Source organism: Dermacentor albipictus, chromosome 1, assembly GCF_038994185.2.
Source record: "Dermacentor albipictus isolate Rhodes 1998 colony chromosome 1, USDA_Dalb.pri_finalv2, whole genome shotgun sequence".
In the NCBI taxonomy this organism is placed as follows: domain Eukaryota; kingdom Metazoa; phylum Arthropoda; class Arachnida; order Ixodida; family Ixodidae; genus Dermacentor; species Dermacentor albipictus.
Window position 1 is genome coordinate 401,348,205 of NC_091821.1, and position 23,635 is coordinate 401,371,839.

A 23,635-nucleotide genomic window follows, 5' to 3' on the forward strand; every position below is an offset into this window, starting at 1 on the left:
AGCAACACGGAAATGACTCAGTCTAGGTAAATTATTAGTACCGAAAGGGAAAAACCACACATTTTGGGATGTTAGTGTTTCTTATTACTATTTTTTTTTGGTTACTTAGCTATATAAAGCAATCTGTATATTGCCTTGCAGTGCTGTTACAGAATGTGCAGAGCAGGTGCAGCATGTACAGTCTGTGCCGTTGGAGAAGGAGAAGGACTACTTAGATTTTGTACTACCCTCTTTCCAATTAATTAATACCCTCGTCCCAATTAATTGTGCAGTGCGACGTGCCATTATCAACAAACTGTTTGCAGCTTGCTTCAAGATAGCTTGGTGAGCGCTCCATTATGCTTCTATTGCTTTCAGCTTTAATTCGGTATTTTGACTACTCAATGACTCAACCTTTCATCATAAGTGTTCAGCGTTGCCATAAGATGTTGGTCGTGATATAGTTGCACAGAATACACTACCTGTGTGATAACTTTTTCTGCTTGCTGTAGTGCCAGGACACAGAAATGCTTCCAAAGCAAGCAGAATCTATCTAAATGTATTAGTGCACCATTTAACACTGTTATGATGATATCAATTGTCACGTACAGCGCATACATAGACGAGGGACAAAAGGATGACGTAGACAAGCCCTGTCCCTCGTTTTTGTCCCTCGTCTATGTATGCGCTGTAAGTGACGATTGATACCATGGAATACCAGCTAGCCCGTACCCAAACCTTGCATCTGTTATGATGAGCCCAGAATTCGGTCTTAAGTCTGGGAAATGTTCTAGCTTGCTTGCCCTCCTTGAGGTAACTGCCCTCCTTTACGAGATAACATCACCCTATGACCCCTGCTACATCCTGAGTGGACACTGGCAACCAGCAGGCCACAAAGAGGAGGGGGGCACTGATGTAGCAACATGACAATGCTGCGATGGCACCCACTTCACCTGGTCCAGAATGTGTCAACACCAATTGGCACTCAGTTTTTTAAAGTGCTTGTAACTACTAATTGCAGCATCAAGTGCAGATTTCAGAGTGGAAAAAATTCCGAATTGGTGCTCAAGGGGCCCTAAAACACTTTTCTAACTAATTGTAGAATGATGTCACTGTAAAGTATCATCAGCCTGGTTACGCCCACTGCAGGGCAAAGGCCTCACCCATACTTCTCCAACTACCCCGGTCATGTACTAATTGTGGCCATGTTGTGCCTGCAAACTTCTTAATCTCATCCGCCCACCTAATTTTCTGCTGCCCCCTGCTACGGCTCCCTTCCCTTGGAATCCAGTCCGTAACCCTTAATGACCATCGGTTATCTTCCCTCATTACATGTCCTGCCCACTGCTGTAAAGTATGTTGCCTAGCAAATCTTGTGCCTCAAAATTTGTTGTGTACTTCAAGCATAAGTAGAGTTAGAGGTATTATTGCACTGATGCAGTTTTCTCTCTCCTTTCATGTCCACTAGCATGCCAGAAGCTACACAGGGGGCTAACAAGGCCTCGCGCAAAATTTGGGAATTTAAAAATATTTTTTGTGATGCTACTTTTGGTTCAGCCGTGCATGACGCACTCTCAATGCGAGATGGGCACTTGTGCTTAAGCTATGTCATTCACAGAGGCTAATCAGAACACAGTTGTCAGAGCATTGCACTGGTGAGAGGACACATTGCAGCACCCTGTGGTGGCTGTAGTATCTATGCCATGCTGCTACATAGCTCTGGTGTGATCTCCCACAGTGCGCAGCAGACGCAGCTCCACAAAACTCGTGTGTAGACAGAAGTACAAAGACGAAAAATGTTTTTAGTCTTTGAGATCACTTCCATGTGTATTTTGCATTTATTATACTTAAGATTAGCATTTAATTAAAACTGGCAAATATTTTGCACTGGTTTTTCTTGGGAAAAAGAATACAAAATTGCCCATTTATTAATTGTATGATTATTTCACCTGATGTACAGGTACCCTTCTAGACAGTTGTACCGCGTAGCTGCTGAGAGGCTTGTCAGTGCATACCCACACCTTGCTGACAGAGTTGGCAGCGGAAATGGCCTGGTAAGTTTCATACATCCCATACTGTCGCCATATTTACATTTCTAAGAAAGAAATATCATTTCTACCTCATATGGACAATTCGACTGCACCATGTATCTGCACTTCTGAGCTGCCATGTTATATTATGGCTGTTGATTCTCGTGGTCATGTAGAGATGATCAAAGGGATAAACTTTATGTTGTCTGGTGTTTTACTTTGTGCTAATAATGACGTGTATGTTTCAGTTCATCCAAAACTTCTCCTTTGCTACAGATAAGCTTTTACAAACAGTGTTCATAGTTTGTCATGGAGTATGGTCATGAAGGAAAAGAAATAAGTGACGGGACTCATCTGGGAGTTTAATCTGAGCCCAGCATCAAATTAAACTGTTGCACCACTTGTTCAGCAGCTATCTGCCTATCAGCAAGCGATACGGCATCAACTTATGATTCATCAAGTAGCAACAGTTGGCCACTTCATTTTTTGCCGTTGTGGCCTGTTTGACTGCATTGAAATTGCTTGCACCATTTCACGTCATAGGCTGCAGCATTGTTATTGTGCACTGCAGCCAGGTTGGCATGTTTTCATGGCATTAGGTCCGTTTAAATGCAAAAAGTGAATCACTGTTGGGGCTTCTACCAGCTTTATGATGCATGCTGCGATCATTGTTTTGATGCCCTAGGGGTGTTCTGCAGCATTATATATATATATACATATATTCCGCCGGAACTAGACGTACGCTAACTTTTATGTTGTTATGCCTATTCCAAGTTTATGGCGTGGATGTTGCAAACTTTATGGCCGGACCTTCTGTTAATAAGCAATTATGTTCGATGCATAAAACAAACTGCAATTATGGTCATACTTCTATGTGTATACAGGCAATACCAATAAACTTCTAAGTACTTTTAACAGTAGTGATATGTTTCCAATTCTTCACAGGACTCGTGGGTCATGGCATTAAGAAACAAATTCAAGAACATGCGTAAGAAGGCAGAGAATTGCTCCGAAGAAATGTTGGCAAAAAAAAAGGCACTTCCTGGTCAAGCGGAAACAGCAGGTGGCTTCTGGTGAAGCTACAAACAAGAAGTTATGCCGCCTTTTTGTGAGTTGCAGCTGAAAAGCTTTCCGACATTTTCCAACAGTACTATGGTCGAGCAAGTGCACTGCCATTTTGTGGAGCTGTAAATTGCTTGAAAAACTGAAAGTGACAGACCTAGGACAGTATACAGTCGCCGACCGTTTATTCGGACCTCACGGGGACTGCGGAAATGTCCGAAAAAGCACATTAAGGAAAAAAGAAGTTTCATTTCCACGCACTTATTCAGGCTTGGCAGTAGGCTTGAAGAAATTGTGAATGTGCCATTGCACGCTGTTCCATGTACACGCAATCAGATATGCTTAAATCTCTGAGAGGGTCGTACGGTCACTATAGGCAGCTGAAAGCACAGTCACTGCTTGTACTCGGAGTCGTCCGGTGGTGTAGCAGAAACCTGACGAATGATATTGCCGTCGTCGAGCTCTGCACACGTCAGTACAGCAGTGTTAGCACCTGTGAAACTGCCAAATGAGATGGTGTCCAGAATCGCAATGCAACTATTGCGCAGGTCTGGGCAGGAGATTTTCGGTGTCAGTAGGGAGCACATCTGAAGGCGACAAGTCCTAGGCCTCCCGGCACCCGCTTGCCGGCATTCCCCAGCGCAGTCTGCGCGGGCACTGTCGGCGCCATTAGACACTTAATGTGATGTTTCCCTATGCCGCGTTGGATCATCACTTCTACACAGCATACAAAGCAAACACCACCATGCTGACACCAGTTGGACAAAGGAAAACGTAACCTATTCTCACCGTCGTGCACAAAGAAGAAACAAATCAGCTGCTAAATTATCTTGACATGGCTTACTAAGCTGAGACCGGAACTGCTGTAGCCACTCTATAGAAGCAGGCAGAAACGATGATGATGAGCGGGGATTTGCAGTAGCCACTTCATGGGGCAGCAAGGAAGCTCCGTTCAAAACAAATATGGCATTCAGCAAGTCGAACCATGCACTGGTCAGAGTCTGTGCATGGTGCTCTCAATCGACTTGGCTCAAGGAGTGTCCGAAAAATCAGACGAGAGGTTGCAAGGTGTTCGAACTTTCGGCAGTTGTATACTAATTATACATTATGGTCTATGGGGAGAATGGTCGTGCCGCGAAGCAGACCGAATAATCGAGCGTGTCCGAATTTTTGGACTGCAAGTCCGAGAAATCAGTCGGTGACTGTAGTATCATGCAGCCAGTATTTCCAGGCAGTGTATAAAACCGGAGGTCACAGGGAAATGAGGGAGGGGGCTTGCACGGAACACATGCATGAGAGTAATGACTTCTCTCCTCTACACAATGATACCAAAGTAAAGGAAGTGCAATTGCAAAGATCTAAGCAGTAATAGTGCAACATCTTTATGTTGCAGGTGGTTTAGCAAGTGACCCCTTTTGCTGACCGAACTGAAAGACCTTTCACACGGGAATCCTGAAAATTGTAACTGACACAAAGAAAACGCAGCTTACAAATCGCGTAATGTTCCAACTTAGAGAGGGAAAAAATATATTTATGATTTCATAATTTATACTTTATTTGCAGAACGTTGTTCAATGAAATAAAATAAATTTAGTTGTTTGCACAAGCCTATAGCATGAACAAGAAAGGGTGAACCTAGCTTTTCAACGAGAGGGGCAAGAAAGGACATTTTTGGTTATCCTTCAGTATGTCTCATAACAGTAAGCTTCTTTACGAATTCAGCCTGTGCATACTTTGCTACATGCTAAAGAGGCAGCCAAGTGTATTTTGTCTTACATGCAGTTATTCGCTATGTTAGTGGCAAAATTTGAAAAAACGGAAACTTCGAAAGTGAGTTTGTGCATGCAAATTAAAAAAAATCAATCATGTTCATTGTCATTCACATTTCCCCAAGGTTATCTACTGCGATCAGTTATGTTATATGCAAAAGCATAGTGCGTTATCTTGTTCTGAGTGCAAAAGAAAGCCATGAATAATGTATAGGCTATGGTGACCATTGGCATCTCTTAAAAAGTTGCATGTCAGGTCTTATGATGGCTTCCATTTGTTCCATGAACTAAAAAGCAGTCTACAGTGATGCTGAAGGACTGCAGGTGTTTTCTTATACATACACACCACAGAAATAAAAATTAAGTTTGAGTTGGAGCCATTTGTTTTAGTGTAAGTTTGGTTCACATGATGACCAAAACAGATTTCATGCATCTCTAGTCAGCTGCTGTTCTTTGACTTTTGAGTGAAAGATTAGCAACTATTAGCTGCATCTATTGAAAAGCATTCGGGTTCCTTCTGTATTGCTGCACGTTGCTTCTTAGTCCATGTAACATATGGAAGCAATAATTAAACCTAAATAGAATTTTCATCAGATTTACCATTGGCATACACATCACTCGGGCTTGGGTTTAAAACACTTATGCCATATCGCAGTACGACACTAAAGCAGAGGCTGCGGGGCACTGATAAATGCAGCATATGCACCATTATTGATTGCTTAGCTTGTATTCAAAACAGCATACCCACTGTTCCATCTGTAGAGAGTTAATTTAAACACACAAAATTTGTAAGCTAAACTTCTGACAGTAGGTGGGGCACGTGCCTGTGGCCTGTGTTCTGGTGCTGTGTCTCGGCAGGGAAGCCAGGGTGAGTGAATATAGCAGGTCCATTTGCACATTGACAGGCTAAAGAATCAACATATAAACTGTTGAATAATCAGATAAAGCGACAACGAAGAACCAGCTATGTGGCATGAATTGTTTGCTGAACCTATATGCAAAGAAAAAAAATTGACATGAGCTGAGGATTGACAGGGAAGCCATGCCAAGCCAGTGTGGAATCTGCACTTTGACAGGTATTGGAATTAGGGAACTTTTCAAAGTTCTGAATTGGGAGAAAGTGACGACAAAGTAAGCTGTAGCATGCAATGTCTGCTGTAACATACATGAAAAAGACCCAAAGGGATGGAGGCGCAGTGAGAAAGAAAGGGGAAGGGGCCATTAAAAGGGTTAAGCAAGGCAAGATTACACGTATATCATCATCAGCCTGGTTACGCCCACTGCAGGGCAAAGGCCTCTCCCATACTTCTCCAACAACCCCGGTCATGTACTAATTGTGGCCATGCTGTGCCTGCAAACTTCTTAATCTCATCCGCCCACCTAACCTTCTGCCGCCCCCTGCTACGCTTCCCGTCCCTTGGGATCCAGTCCGTAACCCTTAATGACCATCGGTTATCTTCCCTCCTCATTACATGTCCTGCCCATGCCCATTTCTTTTTCTTGATTTCAACTAAGATGTCATTAACTCGCGTTTGTTCCCTCACCCAATCTGCTCTTTTCTTATCCCTTAACGTTACACCTATCATTCTTCTTTCCATAGCTCGTTGCGTCGTCCTCAATTTGAGTAGAACCCTTTTCGTAAGCCTCCAGGTTTCTGCCCCGTAGGTGAGTACTGGTAAGACACAGCTATTATATACTTTTCTCTTGAGGGATAATGGCAACCTGCTGTTCATGATCTGAGAATGCCTGCCAAATGCACCCCAGCCCATTCTTATTCTTCTGATTATTTCTGTCTCATGATCCGGATCCGCCGTCACTACCTGCCCTAAGCAGATGTATTCCCTTACGACTTCCAGTGCCTCGCTGCCTATTGTAAATTGCTGTTCTCTTCCGAGACTGTTAAGCATTACTTTAGTTTTCTGCAGATTAATTTTTAGACCCACACTTCTGCTTTGCCTCTCCAGGTCAGTGAGCATGCATTGCAATTGGTCCCCTGAGTTACTAAGGAAGGCGATATCATCAGCGAATCGCAAGTTACTAAGGTATTCTCCATTAACTTTTATCCCCAATTCTTCCCAATCTAGGTCTCTGAATACCTCCTGTAAACACGCTGTGAATAGCATTGGAGATATCGTATCTCCCTGCCTGACGCCTTTCTTTATTGGGATTTTGTTGCTTGCTTTATGGAGGACTACGGTGGCTGTGGAGCCGCTATAGATATCTTTCAGTATTTTTACATACGGCTCGTCTACACCTTGATTCCGTAATGCCTCCACGACTGCTGAGGTTTCAACAGAATCAAACGCTTTCTCGTAATCAATGAAAGCTATATATAAGGGTTGGTTATATTCCGCACATTTCTCTATCACCTGATTGATAGTGTGAATATGATCTATTGTTGAGTAACCTTTACAGAATCCTGCCTGGTCCTTTGCTTGACAGAAGTCTAAGGTACTCCTGATTCTATTTGCGATTACTTTAGTAAATAGTTTGTACGCAACGGACAGTAAGCTGATCGGTCTATAATTTTTCAAGTCTTTGGTGTCCCCTTTCTTATGGATTAGGATTATGTTACCATTCTTCCAAGATTCTGCTACGCTCGAGTTCATGAGGCATTGCGTATACAGGGTGGCCAGTTTCTCTAGAACAATATGTCCACCATCCTTCAACAAATATGCTGTTACCTGATCCTCCCCAGCTGCCTTCCCCCTTTGCATATCTCCCAAGGCTTTCTTTACTTCTTCCGGCGTTACCTTTGGGATTTCGAATTCGTCTAGACTATTGTCTCTTCCATTATCGTCGTGTGTGCCACTGGTACTGTATAAATCTCTACAGAACTCCTCAGCCACTTGAACTATTTCATCCATATTAGTGATGATATTGCCGGCTTTGTCTCTTAACGCATACATCTGATTCTTGCCAATTCCTAGTTTCTTCACTGTTTTTAGGCTTCCTCCATTCCTGAGAGCATGTTCAATTCTATCTATATTATACTTCCTTATGTCAGCTGTCTTACGCTTGTTGATTAACTTCGAAAGTTCTGCCAGTTCTATTCTAGCTGTAGGGTTAGATGCTTTCATACATTGGCGTTTCTTGATCAGATCTTTCGTCTCCTGCGATAGTTTGCTGGTATCCTGCCTAACGGAGTTACCACCGACTTCCATTGCACACTCTTTAACGATGCCCACAAGATTGTCGTTCATTGCTTCAACACTAAGGTCCTCTTCCCGAGTTAAAGCCGAATACCTGTTCTGTAGCTTGATCTGGAATTCCTCTATTTTCCCTCTTACCGCTAACTCATTAATCGGCTTGTTATGTACCAGTTTCTTTACTGCTAACTCATTAATCGGCTTGTTATGTACCAGTTTCTTTCGTTCCCTCCTCAGGTCTAGGCTAATTCGAGTTCTTACCATCCTGTGGTCACTGCAGCGCACCTTGCCGAGCACGTCCACATCTTGTATGATGCCAGGGTTAGCGCAGAGTATGAAGTCTATTTCATTTCTAGTCTCGCCGTTTGGGCTCCTCCACGTCCACTGTCGGCTATCCCGCTTGCGGAAGAAGGTGTTCATTATCCTCATATTATTCTGTTTCGCAAACTCTACTAATAACTCTCCCCTGCTATTCCTAGTGCCTATGCCATATTCCCCCACTGCCTTGTCACCAGCCTGCTTCTTGCCTACCTTAGCATTAAAGTTGCCCATTAGTATAGTGTATTTAGTCTTCACTCTACCCATCGCCGATTCCACGTCTTCATAGAAGCTTTCGACTTCCTAGTCATCATGACTGGATGTAGGGGCGTAGACCTGTACAATCTTCATTTTGTACCTCTTATTTAGTTTCACAAGAAGACCTGCCACCCTCTCGTTAATGCTGCAGGCTTGCTCTTCAGAAATATTTACCTCTGCATTCTTGTGGTTTCGCTGCATCATTTCAGTTACTGCATCTCGGTAAAGCCAAATGAAAACACCGTATAAGCACGCTCGCTTGCCCATCAATAGTTGAAATTCGAAGGACTACTAAGTGGCGTTCAGTTGGACATTAGTGCTTTCGCATTCAAAACTTGTAAAAAGGGCTTGATTTTCTTTGTGTTTCAGCATTGCAGTCATCTTGTAGCATATGGGGAAACTGCCGAGTCATTGAGGCTGCACAATGAATGGCTACAAGACAATGCTGGCTGCCAAGATGAAGAGGCAGTAAGGCCGAGGCTGCTTGCAACAGCAAGAGAGAGGCATGATCAACTTCGCAGCCTTACGCTGTCAGATGCTTTGTTGCTGTTCCCCTTTCTGGCAACTGAGGCATCGGTATGCTTTAGCAAGAGCTTTTGTAATCTTTTTTGTTTTTGTTTTACTGGGTTCTTAGCTTTAGGTTAAGGCAGCGGCTTAAGTGTTTCAGTCAGTAATTCTGGCATTTTTCTTTCAGGACAAAGCAAACAAGTGTGTGTATTGCAGTGACAAAATAACATAGGATAACAAAACTGAGTTGTATTTTGGGATGAGTAAGCTTAGCAAACTCTTTTGTAATGATAAAGTAATCACAAGAGCACAACCATAAGATGCTCAGCATATGAAGTGTGTAGAATATATGCATCAGCATAGTGCTATAAACAAGGTTAAAAAAATTTTAATACAGTGTTCCACCAGTCACATTTGTCTTCAAAGATGTGGTACAGTCACATACCAATGATTTATACATGTTCATACAGCTTCAAGGTACTGCCATTCGCCCAATGGGCATAATTTATATGGAGAGGCAATGTTTTAGATGTCTTACAACTCACCGGTTGACTTAATTGAAAGGTGCCTTTATTGCTGTTGGTTGTGTAAGAAGAAAACAGGGAAGGCAGAGAAAGCATAGTGGAAACTAATTGCTTGATTGAAATGTGGAAGTATAACAAAAAGGCAAATGAAAGGAGCGAAGGACAACAGGTACAGTAGGGAGCCAAGTTATGTGTGCGTTTCTTCAAGACTACAATAGTGACTATTATACCATTCACTTTTTTTGGTTCACCGCGCACATAATGTGGTGATAAGCCCTTCTTTGGCATTAATTCTTCCTGTCGAGAACTCTTCTACCCAATGAGTGAGAAGAATGAAGTGACCAAAGGTGCTTGATTGTGAGTTACTGCTATAAAAGAAAACACTCAATGAATATAGATGAACTATGTGTGAATAATTATTTCTTATTTAAACATGCCACTCATAAGGCAGTTACAAAAAAAGTGGACTAAAAGACGATTTGCTACTTGTTTATTTGTCCACTTTCATTTCCCTTTTTCTTATCGCTTCTACGTTTGAATCAACCATAATTTACCTGGCTTTCTTGGTTTGTTGACTGTTTTCTTATGTAGTAACTAACAAGCAATTTTAAATTCGACAGTATGCTGATGCCGTACGAAGGTTTATTGGCTGGTTGCTTGCTCCTAAGCTTATGTACTACTATGTGATGCCTGCTCTAAGAGGTGTTTGACATCTGCTGCCTTGGCTGTCCTTGCACAATTGGTTCTCGCTATTGCATTAGTTTGCTAGTAGATCAAAGAATTCTTGAACATTCTTTCTTTTCTTTCCAGCTTCTCGTGGAGTTTGACCTACTTTTCCAAAGAAACGTGATGGAGGCAATGGAGAATGGCTGCAAGCAGCTTGGTTACACTATTCTGAGCTTTGGAGAGCCAGAAGAGATTGTGGCATTTTCCGAAGTGGGATCCGGTAAATATGTTTCTATGATGACGCTCTTAAAGGGCAACTCGCATTTATTCAACCATATTGTAACATTGTCATATTCAAATGGCATTGGCAGTTCTGTCACCCGTAGGGTGATTTAGTTTGCTTAGAAGTTCACCATTAATTTTTAATAACCAATAAATGAGATACCGAAATAGGTAGCTGCTTCGTGTGACAATAGATCCTACACCACCATAATGTAAACATGCAGTACATGTGGTGCTAACGCCAAAGAAGCCAAGCGGATCATTTCTCCTGACACAGGGAGCTCTTACAGACTTTCCAAACTAGGCAGTGGCAATTTAAGTGAGGATTCCAGCCACAGTAACGGTATTGTCTCTGATGTCACAAACACAGTGGCCAGTAGAAAGTCGCGAGTCAAGAATGCAACCAATCTTTAAAATTCATCTTCAGCCGTATAGTTTGGTACAGATACTCAGAGGGCAAAAGAGAACACATATTCCAAATTTTATTAAAATCAGTGGACATAGAAAAATCGCCGGTGTTGCCCTTAAAGGGAGTTCAGGAATTGTTTTTTGTGGGGTGATGGCAACTGCGGTGGTGGTGGGGTTGGTATCGGGTATCAGAAAGTCGGCAATGCTGGTTGAATTGAAACCTTGAATATCTTTTTACTTGTACTTGTCAAGAGTTATAAAGCAAGTTGTTTTTTGTATACCTTACTCAACTATATTTGTGCTGCTTACCTAAGCCAGTAATGGGCAATTATTATGTGCTTTCTCAGTTCTCCAACGTAGAGCTGAGTTAACCTAAATGAGCTAGTTAAAGGGCTCTTAAGTCACCTCTGGCTTTTTTTGCACATTGTATAAACATGCACATCGTATAAGTCATTCTGTAATGACCATCTTTGTGAATGTAGCAATGCTATGCTCTGCGAAGAACCCAAAAATTTTTAAAAGAATATTGTGCTCTTCTCCCGGCTTTTCTGCTCCCTCCTTTGCATGCTGTAATGCACGCAGGGTGTTGTCACAACCCTTACTTTTCGCTGCCCTGCATGGAGTTGGTGGGAATATGCAGAGAGAACAGAGTGCAGTGAGGAGGGTAGCAAAGGCCTGTAACTTTGCTAATACGGAACCTTTGAAAAAATTCTGGTTGTATGTTCATTGTGAACACTGCTGCCACTTCAACATTTTTGAGATGAGTGGTTTAGTGGTTGTCTAATGTGATGTTCTGAATTCTTTGTGATCTTATTCTGAAGTGTTGTAACCATAGTTTTCTCTACAGTTAAAAAATAGGATGTATGTATGTTTCGATATGTGGAATATTTGGCAGTATGTTACGAAACCATGAAACATGAGGGAAAGCATCTAAAAGAAATGTTAAAATATGCCATAATTCTAAGGGTGGAGCAAGCGCGCGAGTTTTCAGCACATACCATTTCTTCCCGTTTCATTGAGCAGCAAGCAGACGAAACTAGACCCACAGTCATTGCTACTGGTGGTAATCATCCATTGGAAGATTAAAGCACAAGTTATTTCACTAGTTATGTGTACCTCAAGTGTTTATCACAGTAGATGAATTACCCATGCAGGGATCTGAGGCACTATATAAAAGCTGTAAGCTGTTTGGTGTGAAAGGTTTCCTAAGCATTCTACAATATCTGATTTCTTTTTTAACAGAGGATGCTGTTCTGGCAGTTCTGCAGTTTGTAGCAAAGCGCTGCAAGGAGCCCATAGATAGCATCATTACGCAGGTGAGTGCCTGTAGGATTCTGACTATCAAGATGCTTCTGTTGCATTTATCATTCTGATTGGCTTTCTGTTCACTTTGTGTTTCAGTGTGCTACATTTGGCTATTAAAATGATTACACAGGAATTAAAACCAGATTGTTTAATTCTTATTAGACTTGCACGCAAGGACGGGACGTCGAACAAAGAAGGGACAATATGCGCAAACTTCAGCTGGTTTTTATTGTGACAGCGACATATATATACGCTTCCACAATCGGAAAGAAAAAAACGGGATGGCAAGAAAACAAGCAAAACCATGTGCAAAACTGCATAGCCACTAGTGAAACCAAACATCACTGTCATACCTTTTCACCGCCCAGAAGCAATATATGTGATATATATGATATAAGCGATATATGTGAGAAAATAATATCGTGCATCTCTTAAAGATAGGATAACACCCATTGCATGACTTGCAGTGTTCTGCCATGTGGCCTTCGATGCCTTGCTTTACCTTGCGGTGATGTTCTGCTAGCCTCGTTTACGTATCGGCTGGTTTGACCGATATAACACTTGCCGCACGTCAAGGGAACCCAATATACTACACTTTCTTTGCATGCAACGAACTCGTGCGGTGTTATATCGGGCGTTATATCGGTCAAACCAGCCGATGCATAAACGAGAGGCTAACAGAACATCACCGCAAGGTAAAGGAAGGCATTGAAGGCCACATGGCAGAACACTGCAAGTTATGCAATGGGTGTTATCCTATCTTTAACAGATGCACTATATTATTTTCTCACATAAATTGCTTAACCAGGGAGATAGTTGAAGCCAGAGAAATCCTTTGGCATGATCAGAGTTGTGTTAGTGCCCCATCTGTAGCATTAAGGGATAAGGAAGTGAGGTTTCTGGGCGGTGAAAATGTATGACAGTGACAACATTTGGTTTCGCCGGCACATGTGGCTATGCAGTTTTGCAGCAAACCTGGTTTTGTTTGTTTTCTTGCCATCTCATTTTTTTTTCTGATTGTGGAAGCGTTTATATATGTTGCTGTCACAATAAAAGCCAGTTGAGTTTGCGCATATTGTGTGTCCCTTTTTTGTTTGACGTCCCGTCTTTGTGCGTGCAAAACGCTAATAAGAACCATGTACAACCAACTCGCCCAAAACCTAATGCTTTTGTTTATTTCCTCTAACTGCCACAGGATACTTTTGCCAATAGGCATCATGCTTTTAAAGGACACTAAAGGCAAATATTAAGTCAAGCTGAAATGATCAATTAGAGCTCAAGAACATTTAAGGCCTCACTATTATCTTGAACCAAGCTTTAGTAATCGAGAAATTTACGTAAGGGCAAGAGACGATCAGACTCCCCCAGGACATTCAAGTACTAGCCTGATGACAACGGCACTCATTATAACTGTCACTAGTTATCAACCACTTGTAATAGATAATTCTATTGCAATGTAAGATGAAAAAGATGTCCAGTTCTATTTCATATTTAGAAAAAGGAAGCCCTGACAACCACGCGGGTGGTTGAAGGGTTTCATTTTCTCCACTCTATCGCCTGTATTTTCACATTCCAGTAGTTATCGTGTAGTGCTGAGCTGGTTTTGCTGGCTCAAGAAACTGGCGTACTGCGAGTAGCAGAAAATGCCACATCCACACCACTTGACCAAGAGCAGCTGCAGCAGCGAATCCAACACTCTCCCTTTGCTCTGTTGCTTCTTGGCTGCGTGCTTGCGCTTTCTGCAGAAAACTGTGATGTCTGTTGGGCACAGTTTTACTCACCGATGGCAGTAAAGGGCGGTGACTGCGTATGCAAAGTCGCCACTTGCGGGCTGCTTATATGAATTGCGCCAAAGGCATCCGAACCCTTCAAACATGATTTTATCTTTTCTTGGCACGAAACAAGTGCAGTGAGGTTTCTGGAATTATATTTTGACAATCTACATTGACTTAGTATTTGCCTCTAGTGTCCCTTCAAGTACCGCATGTTTGTCGGGGGCATGGAGGTGGCTATCTTAATCTTAATGAAAAAGTTGTAATCAGTTGTCTGAGTGTCATGTACAATGAGACCATTGTTTTCTATGCAAAAGTATAGAACTGCCTGGTGAGCCAGAACTGCCTTGTGCAAATTTTTACGAATCCACATTTGGTTAAGTACTAATAGAAAAGTATTGTAGCTATAGCTCTAAGAATATTTAGCGACAGACTACATGTCAGTTGCCTCAATTGCAACTGATTACCGCAGAGTATCACTGCTACAATATCAAAAGCAAGAACGAAGTGTTGCATATTAGAGATTTTTCTTTATTTTTATTTGAATTTATGTAGTGCGCGGTTTCAAAATTTTGCCAACCTGTTGCCATGAAAGTTTGAATTTCGAGCAAGTATCTCTTCCCTCAACAGCACTAAATGTCCCACGAGAGGTGCTCAAGTTTGGCCAGATCAGTAAATGACCTTTATGATAAAATACTCTTCAAAAAAGCAGTCTGACTTTCCTAAAATAAGTTTATTGGCTTTACTAAAGCAACCTTAAAAAACAAGTTGCATTATTTTAGTTTTGGAATTGGAAAATGAGAAACGTGGCTGGATAAATGGTTCCACCATTGCGACACATGCGGTCTGTATGTGCTTGTAGCAGGTTCCTTTACGGCACAAAACGGAATCGAGGCTTTTGACCTGTAGTCTATTGCTAAGTATTCTTAGAGCAGTACCCACCATCCTTTGCTTTGGGAGCCAACCAAAATGTGAATTCGGAAAGATCTGCAACAAGTACTTTAACTCATTAGGTGCTTATATTTTCTTTGTGAAGCCAAATGTTTCTTGAAAACTAATTTTGTCCTCAGCACTTGGGCAGCAAAAACAAACGAAAGAAAGTCTTTTTTATCAGGATAACAAAAGTCACTGGACATGTCCGGCTTTCTCTTAAACACCCACTACTCACGTGTGGGTCTAAAGCGAAAATGTTTTTTTTTTGTAGTTGGTTCAGTGTTATTGACTCTAAAAGACATTACACAATAGCATTCCTTTTTTTAACCTTAGGAAGAAGCCCCGCTGACTCCGTGTCTGGTGCAGGATGAAGGATTTGCACTGCACATCGACAAGCAACTAGTGTTTCAAGTCTCCTCGCTGCTTTCGGGAGTAGCCTGCCTCTTTGCATCCTTTTGGGTGTTTCATGTAGAATACCCACGAAAGGCGCACAAAATGTTAACATTCATAGAACATGCATTTCTGAACTTAACGCATACAAAGCCGCGCGTCAAAGCTCTTCAACTAATCAATTTTTTCAGAGGCCATGCAGACTCCCTGGAAGAGCCATAGGCTACTAACCAGTGGCCACACTCATGGCCTAATAAACTTCTTTGCAGCCGATTCTTGTGTAGTTTCACAGCCCAAATGATGCTTTGGTCCAAGGGCTGGGCAATCTGATGTGTTAGGAAGCAGAAATGCTAACTTCGCAGCTGCAAAGTTATCTAGTGTGGTGTGCGCCGATGCATTTAGGATAACTGCAATTCTGTTCTTCGCTGCAACATAGTGGTCAGTGAGGCGCATGTACGCCTCAAAAAGCTTTGCAGTCCATGCTTTTGTATTGCTGCAGTAGACAAGTCTAGACGGCAGTTGGGTGCTTTTGAAACATCTTGGCATGGCTGACTTCCCAATCACAAGAAATGATTCACTTCGAATGCAACTGAAATCCTGTCATTGGCATGCTTACCGCCAGTGCATGTCTCGTCATTGAATGCAGGCATTCTGTCTAGTAGCAGCTTGAAGAGCGCAGACTCATTCGTGTTAAAGATATTGTTGGGTGCGCAGTCCATCAAGATGTGCCTCAGCTGACCATTTCGCCATGTTTCTGCATCCTCTGTGTTGCCAATGGCATCTTCTCTTGAAGTGGTCATGTTTATGCCGTGCCTCACTTTAAATTCACCAGCCAGCTGTTGCTGCATATGAAGTGGTTCAGCTGCGAAGTGAAAACTGGGGCCTTCTCGGCAAGTAGGGGTTGCAAAAAGACAGTGGACGTTAAACTGCCTCAATACTGTAATACTTCAATCATAATGTGGTCGTCAAGCTTAAGTTATTGCTTGTGTTTTGTAATATTGTTGCCTTGCACACAATTGTTTTCCTAGTTCTTTTTGTGCTGTTTGCCACAGTTTATTTTAAAAATATGTGCCGGCTTTTTTCTGCAATGTGCATTTGTTTAAGATACAGTGGCCAGCGCATCAAAGTGACTAGTAGTGCACAGCTCATGTGTTTTATGTTGTAAAGGTGCTGAGCTTGATACACAAAAGCAACAGTAGCAGATATACTGTGAGCGAATTTTAACGTACTGGCTCCTATGTTATGCACCATTCGAATTTGATTCAGTATGAACAGGCTTCAAGAATGTTTGGTCAAATGGCCTAGTGAAACCTTTTTTTATATATGACTTTAGGAGTATTAAAAAGTGCCTTTAATTTTTATTATTTATTTCGGTAGATAAATGTTATATTCATTCACATTATAGGCAATTTATTTTTGCACACCAAAATGTTTGTAATGAGCACAGGTGTGCAAGAAAGCCCTCAGGAATGTTGGTCACCTGTGCTGTGTTTCAGCTTTCAGCTCAATAAGTGCGATGAGTTGACCTCTCAATATAGTGCTGAGGTTTTTCACTTCTATTTCTGTTGTACTAAGTCGCACAGACTACCACTGACTGGCATCAATGCAAGATTGTTAAAGGAGTACTGACACGAAAATTTGGTGTCCCGGCTTCTTAAGTAGATGCTGACTCCATATTTATGGTGCGAAGCCTCAGTTCCATGAGAGTGCTACAAATTAATAATTACAACACCTTTGTACGGCTCGTCCAAAACACTCTTCTGGCAGAGAGGCCTCAGACATGAAAAAGGTTATTTGTCGCTTCACCGAAAGTGAAGTTCGCAGTGTGTAGTAGTTGAATTGAATTGAAGTTAAGGGCATGAACTGATTGTGTCGCCGAAAGCTGCCAAACTGTCCCCTCTGATTGTTCACTTCTCTTGGAAATACAGGGAGACACTCCCTTCCCTCTTGTCCCGTGGAGTGTTAAATGGACTGGGCTTTAATCACCACGACCGTGGTGTGCATACACGTTGGCAGTATCCGGTGCCATGAAATTGCAATTGGTTTCATCGCTACATGCGTAACCTTTTACACCTCTGAAGCAGCACTGCTCTTGGCATGCATTTTGAGTCTTAATAAAAAGTAATTTAATTAATTATTGCATACTTGGGGAATTGAGATGCCATAATTTATTTATTCGGTTGAGGTCTATCAAGTGAAGTAATAAATGGGACAAAAATTGTCAATACTTTCAATTTGACAAGGCTTAAATTTGGCAGCTTCACAAATCTAGTCATATGCTAAAGTGCTGGGCATGGTCTGGTGAAAAGGGATTGTTTAATAAGCTGGTTGAAGCTTCGTATGTTGATATATTTTAAGTGTGTGATAAGTTCCTTAAATTTGTGCCTTTTCATTCTTTGCTGGCCACTGGCACCATTGTACAGTGCCTGGATTTCTTTGTTTTAGCTGTTGTGCAAGCTTTCTAGTCACTAGATCGAAGTATATATTTGTGGTAAATGCTGAATATGTGATAAGTTCAGGTTTCTTATGTTTGTGCCATAGGTTTGTCATTATTATTTTATTGTGCAAGACCGTCTCCTGGCCACTGAACTTTTTTTACATTACCTGTATCTTTAAAAATACTGTTCTAAACATGTGCAAACTGTCTAGTCACCATTTGTACTCATTGTTGGAAGGAACTGCAGGACTGCAATATATAAAATGTGATATTTCTAATAAAATATTTTGTAAGTGCTTGCTTTGCATGTAATCTTTCATAGTGCACAAGAGGAACTCCAAGAGGTTTCTACCTTGGCGTCTGAACAGCCCGAAACAAAGCCCTCCAAAGCTTTTAACCACTTTTAAGTGCTCAAAAAGCGGTCTCGTGGGAATGCAAGCCAATGGCTTGCATTTTCGGGACTGCATTTTGAGCTTCCAGCAGTGAGTAAAAGCTTTGGAGGGGTTTATTTCGGATGTAAAAATTACTCCCATTTACTGCCCCAGAAACGGGGGGGGGGGGGGTAGGGGGGAGTAAACTACAATGCCTTTATTTCCACCTATTTACTCTTAAATTAACACAAAAAAACACCTTTATTCCACCGCAAATGCTCCCAAATGGAAATAATAAAACTCCCATTGTACCTCTTCGAATTTCTGCAAGCGGGAGTAAAATGGTACTGCTGATTGCTCCTGATGTACCCTGCAAACACTCTCATCTAAATGGGAGTATTATTGCACTCACTTCAATGAGAGTAGAAACATATACAAAAGGGAATGCGCTAGAGGACAAGCCAAAAATGCCCATCTGTGTGTTTTTCTGTTTACAGTGTAATTCGAATATATGAGAAAACGCAATTCTGTTACGTGGAAACGCAAAGACGAAACCCTTCTCCAGCTGGCGTTTGAGTTCTGTCTGAGTGGCCGCTGATGTTAGGTGGCGGTACTGCTTTTGGGTAAGCGACAGAAAGCATCCCGAGAGCACAGGCAGGCAAAGAATGCGCAGTTGACGCAGGATGAAGTATAAATGGCATATATACCGGGAGAAAAAATGTGTCGTTCAAAAACTGGTGCAAGCAAAGATAAAAAGTGAAAGCGAATGTTGGTTGACAGAAAACACGCGAGAAAAAGGAGGACGCACCTAGAATATTTTGGAACCACATAAAGTTATTAGGCAGGAAGTCTGGCACAACACAACATATCCTAGACGAAGATGGAAACGAACTGGAAGAGGACAAGACATTAAATTACATCCGAAAAATAACAACCGAATCTTTCCACGGCAATGGCGAGGTTTTAGTTGAGGAAAAAAAGAGCATGAAAGAGAACCAGATGGAAGAGGAGCTGGTGCTGACATATTTCAACTGGAAGAAAGCCTAAAAAAATTATGAAGCGCACAGCTACAGGACTAGACGTGGTTCCCGTTAGGCTCATTAATGAACTAGGTCCAAAAAGTAAGGAAGCTCTGTTTAAAGTAGTAGAAAAAAATATAAAATATGGGCCAATACGAGACAGTTGGCGATAAAGTAGAATGAATTTAATTTATAAAGGTGAGGGGGAGAAACATAGAACTCACTCGCATAGACCGCTGACCATTACATCGGTAATATACAGGTTAGCAGTGCAGGCAGTTAAGTTAAAGCTGCAAGCTCTGGCAGAGAATACTGGCCTTTGAGGAGAACTTCAAGATCGCTTCAGAATAGGTAGGTGTCTGGATGATAACTTATTTGTCCTTACTCAGTGTATTGAAATATCAAGAGTAGAAAGGAGACCGTTATATGTGGCCTTTTTAGACATTACAGCAGCGTATGACAACGTAGACCGCAACATCTTGTGGGATATTCTGGAAAGAGAAGGCTTAGGCGACAATTGTCTGCAGCTTTTGAGAAAGATTGACCTAGAAAATACCGTTTGCGTTGAATGGGAAGGGACGAGGAGTGAGGACAAAGTTGATATCAACAAGGCAGTGAGGCAGGGGTGCCGTTTATCCCCACTGCTGTTTATGATGTACATGGTGAGGATAGAAAGGGTGCTAGAAGGAAGTAATATCGGGTTTAATTTCTCATACAAACAGACGGGTACCGTAGTAAAGGCTACCAGGTTTGTTTTATGCAGACGGCATTGTGTTGCTAGCTAACAAGGAAAGTGATATGCAACGTCTGGCTAATATCTGTGGACAGGAAGGCGATAAGTTACGCCTGAGATTCAGCATTATAAATCAGGTGTTATGGTAATCACTGAAAAAAGCCAACAGACAGTGACAATACAGGGCCAGGAAGTACCTCCCGCAAAAGAATATAAATACCTTGGTATATGTATAAACGGAGGCAACAGATATATGGAAACACAGGAAAAAACAATATCAGTAAAGGGAAAGAGAAGTGCGGCCATAATGAAACACAGATGGCTATGGGGATACAATAGGTACGAGGTCAGTGGGACGCCTCGCATTGGGCGCTCACGGGAAGACTACAAGTGAAGCTGTGCAGGGTGATATGGGCTGGACAAGCTTTGAAGTGAGGCAAGCTCACAGTAAAATTAATTAGGAAGAACGTCCGAGAAATACGGAAGAAAGTAAATCGGCTGGGAGAGCGTTCCATGCATTTGTACAGGAATAACATTGATTCACAGCGGAGTAAAAGAACTAGGAAGCGTACCAGCAAGTATGCGGCTGTATGGTGAGCAACACAGCAACAAAGAACGTCAAGCAGAAAGTCAGAGAGGCTAGGATAATCTCATGGGTGGCGGCAATGGAAAAGAAACCTGCCATGAGTAACTACTTAAGAGGAAAAAATGAAATCAGGAAAGAAGCAATTTATGATAACTCAAAGGGAAGCTCACTACTTTTCGAAGCGAGATCAGGATGCCTTAGAACGCGCACTTATAAAGCGAGATATAAGAAGGAAGAAGAAACATGTGCTTGCTGTGCTAAAGCTATAATGAAACAATGGAGCGTGTTTTATTAAAATGTGAACATGTCTTGTATAAATGTGAACATGCCCTTGCTTTCAGCGAGAGCAGGAGGAAAGTAAACATGTCCACAATAGAGATTAGTAAGATGCGGTTGGAAGATTGGCGGAAGTATGGAAACGACAAACAATGGAGGCGTACTAAAACAAAGTTCGCCATAGAGGTTCCGAAACTTTGGTTATGGGAATTCATCGTGTTTCTTTCTTCTTTCTTTTTTTTCTTTTTCAACATAGGTAGGACATTAGGCAATAAAATAAGAACTTGGTGGCGCAGCCCACCACCCAGTGCCAAAGGGGATGTTCATAGCATCCATCCATCCAGCCATCCATCCATCCAGCACGAGCCCCCGAAAAATTCCAACCAATTAGAGGGTGACTGCTTCGCTGGAAAAAATAACGCGCGCTAGTGGGAGCCTTACTCATGCGCTTATATACGCGCCAATCTCTGATTGTTTTGATTCTAACCTAGTCATTTTCGACTAGTGTTGAATTTGTTTTTTCTTATTCATTTTTGCTGTGTTGGGCTGAGACTCTCGGCTGATCCCCGAGAGTGGTCATATGCCACTGACGCTTAAGGCTTTACATCTAGAGACCTGCACTTCACGCGCAGCGCAATGTTCACCCTACGATGGCTGATACTTCCTTCAGCCACTGTCGCAGCCCTTTTACCCTGACGTAAATGGTATTAAGTTTAAGGTAATAGCATGCGATGCTTGGTCATGTTTTCGTATGATTATCAACGTCATCAAAAACTCTCCTTTTACACACACTTAATGTTGATGGCCATGCACTTATGCAGATGTAGCGGGTAGGATTTAGTGGCACATACCCACTCTGGCGTAATTGGCCAAAAGCTGGACAGTTCAAAATAAAAGGAAGAAGACACGTAAAAGAATTCAAACAAAATTCGAGAATAGGTAGATTAGAATAAAGAGATGGGTTGTAGAGAATGATTTTATAAAAAAATTAAGGGCACAATGAAAGCAAAAATACAAGTAATGGAACTCAAATTGGTGAAAAGAAAATGAAACATTGAGGTCTAAATGTTTACTTTGAATTTCATTGGCCCTACAAGAAAATTCTGAATGGCTGCGCAAACCTTCCCTTCGCTGTGCTCAAGAGTCTAAGAAGGCGGAACGGCGTTTCTCGGGTTCTTAATTTTTAAATGCGAAAATGTTTGTCAAGCATTTCGAAAGCTATTTGTTGCCTCAGCTTGCCCAGAAAACGAACATGTCGGTGAAAATGCCAGACCAGTTTTGTGCGAGTAAAAAAAATTCAAATGATATTCAGGAGGGTATAACCTGGTAATTGCGACTTCAAGTGTTCGCGTTTGACAGAGTGTAGTGTTCCGAGGACATGACAAGTGTTTGAAATATGGGAATTTTGTTGGAGACGGGGCGCAATATTCACGCAGCATTGGTTGCCTCCGAAATAGTGTCCCTATGCTAATAGCTAATGACTGCCGGATTTGAATAACCGGTCCATTCGGTACACGTTCACCGATGAATCTGACAGTTTATTCACCAACACACCATTAATCCCAGGGACCCGAACCGACATACTGAAATCTAAATAAGTATATTCGCGCTCCTATGTTTTCTTCTTCGAACGCCCCAGCGGTAATCAAACATCATCAGTGACCAGCTACTGGCATTCCCATTGCGCATGACATCAGTCGTAGTGCAACCCGCGCGGACAAGAAAGAAGACGAATAACTACTAGATCCAGATGAAACAGCAAGCAAGCTTGCAAACGAAACCGTCGGCCACCATGAGACACACCGCCAGCCATGCTTCGTCAACGTCTGAAGAAATGCTCGAGAATCGGGGACCCAAGCTTGACGTTCCCACCACCAGATGGTTGTGCACATTGACGGACACTCCGCAGGGCCTTGTTGTTCCAGCTTCAAGGGGGCCGCCGTTGAGCAAGATACTCAGCACTTCTCCTAGCGCGCTTTCTCAACAGGGCGCATCTCCAGGTAGTCTAATTCCTTCGGGTTCCGTTGATGCGACCATGGCCACCCCATCTTTGGCTCCCAGCCATGCGCCTTACGCCTTGACGTCGGTCGCTCATGTGTCGACCTCGGCTCATGAAAGAAGCCCAGCATCGCGACACGCCAGCCAAGAGCAATTCAAAACGGCGGCACCAAGACCGGTAATTTATTCACTAAGAAGCCAGAAGTTATCGTCGAAATCATTGCCGGAAGTGAACGTGGATGCGCCAAAAATTGTAAGCTGCATTGCGGAAGGTCGTTCTATGGAATGCGTTCCTGTAGAAAACAGCAACAAAAGCATGGTAGAGGTTCCAGACGAAGAGCATGGTAGAAAGGCTGCCACTGAGTACGCACTAGTGCCGAACTATGCGCGTTCTGACTTCGATGGATCTCCTTCCAGCACTGGCGTCGCTGCGTCAAGTCCAGGAGTAGTCGTGCATCAAGAGTACAGCGGTACGACAGCAGCGTCAAGCCTGCAAGCGTCGGCTAATCTCCCGAACGGCGGCCGACAGCGGCAGGAAGTGGCAAGAGAGAAACCTCTAATTTTCCCGCAGCCTCGTTCGAGGGAAATCTGCGTAATTCAGGGCCATCGCGAGTCAGCTAGCAGAACCTATTCGGATCCAGCTACTGGGCACGACGTCTCGCTGAAAAAGTTGGTTCCTGCGACTGCGAGACCGGAAAGGGCAGTGGCCCATCCTCGAGTGGTCAGCGACCAAGTACGTGGACCGAAACACTCCAACAACGATATTCTGTTGGAGGATCCTGACGTGACCGCAGGAGTCATCGGGACGGCCCTTGGGTGCAGCAGAGAAACGCCAACTTCGCGACGCCTAATATCGCCGCCTG

The 23,635-nt window shown here is 42.6% G+C and overlaps 2 long non-coding RNA genes across 2 annotated transcripts; both read left to right on the forward strand.

The window, feature by feature from the left end:
- The first annotated feature begins 263 nt into the window (after nt 1-263).
- On the forward strand, nt 264-4,532 carry LOC139057888 (uncharacterized). The gene is made up of 4 exons (XR_011513070.1): nt 264-324; nt 1,940-2,033; nt 2,955-3,117; nt 4,465-4,532. It is a non-coding gene; the product is annotated as an uncharacterized lncRNA (long non-coding RNA).
- A 5,873-nt stretch (nt 4,533-10,405) lies between these two features.
- Nucleotides 10,406-15,404, forward strand: LOC139057891 (uncharacterized). Its single transcript, XR_011513074.1, has 3 exons — nt 10,406-10,542; nt 12,195-12,268; nt 15,296-15,404. It is a non-coding gene; the product is annotated as an uncharacterized lncRNA (long non-coding RNA).
- Nucleotides 15,405-23,635: the final 8,231 nt, after the last annotated feature.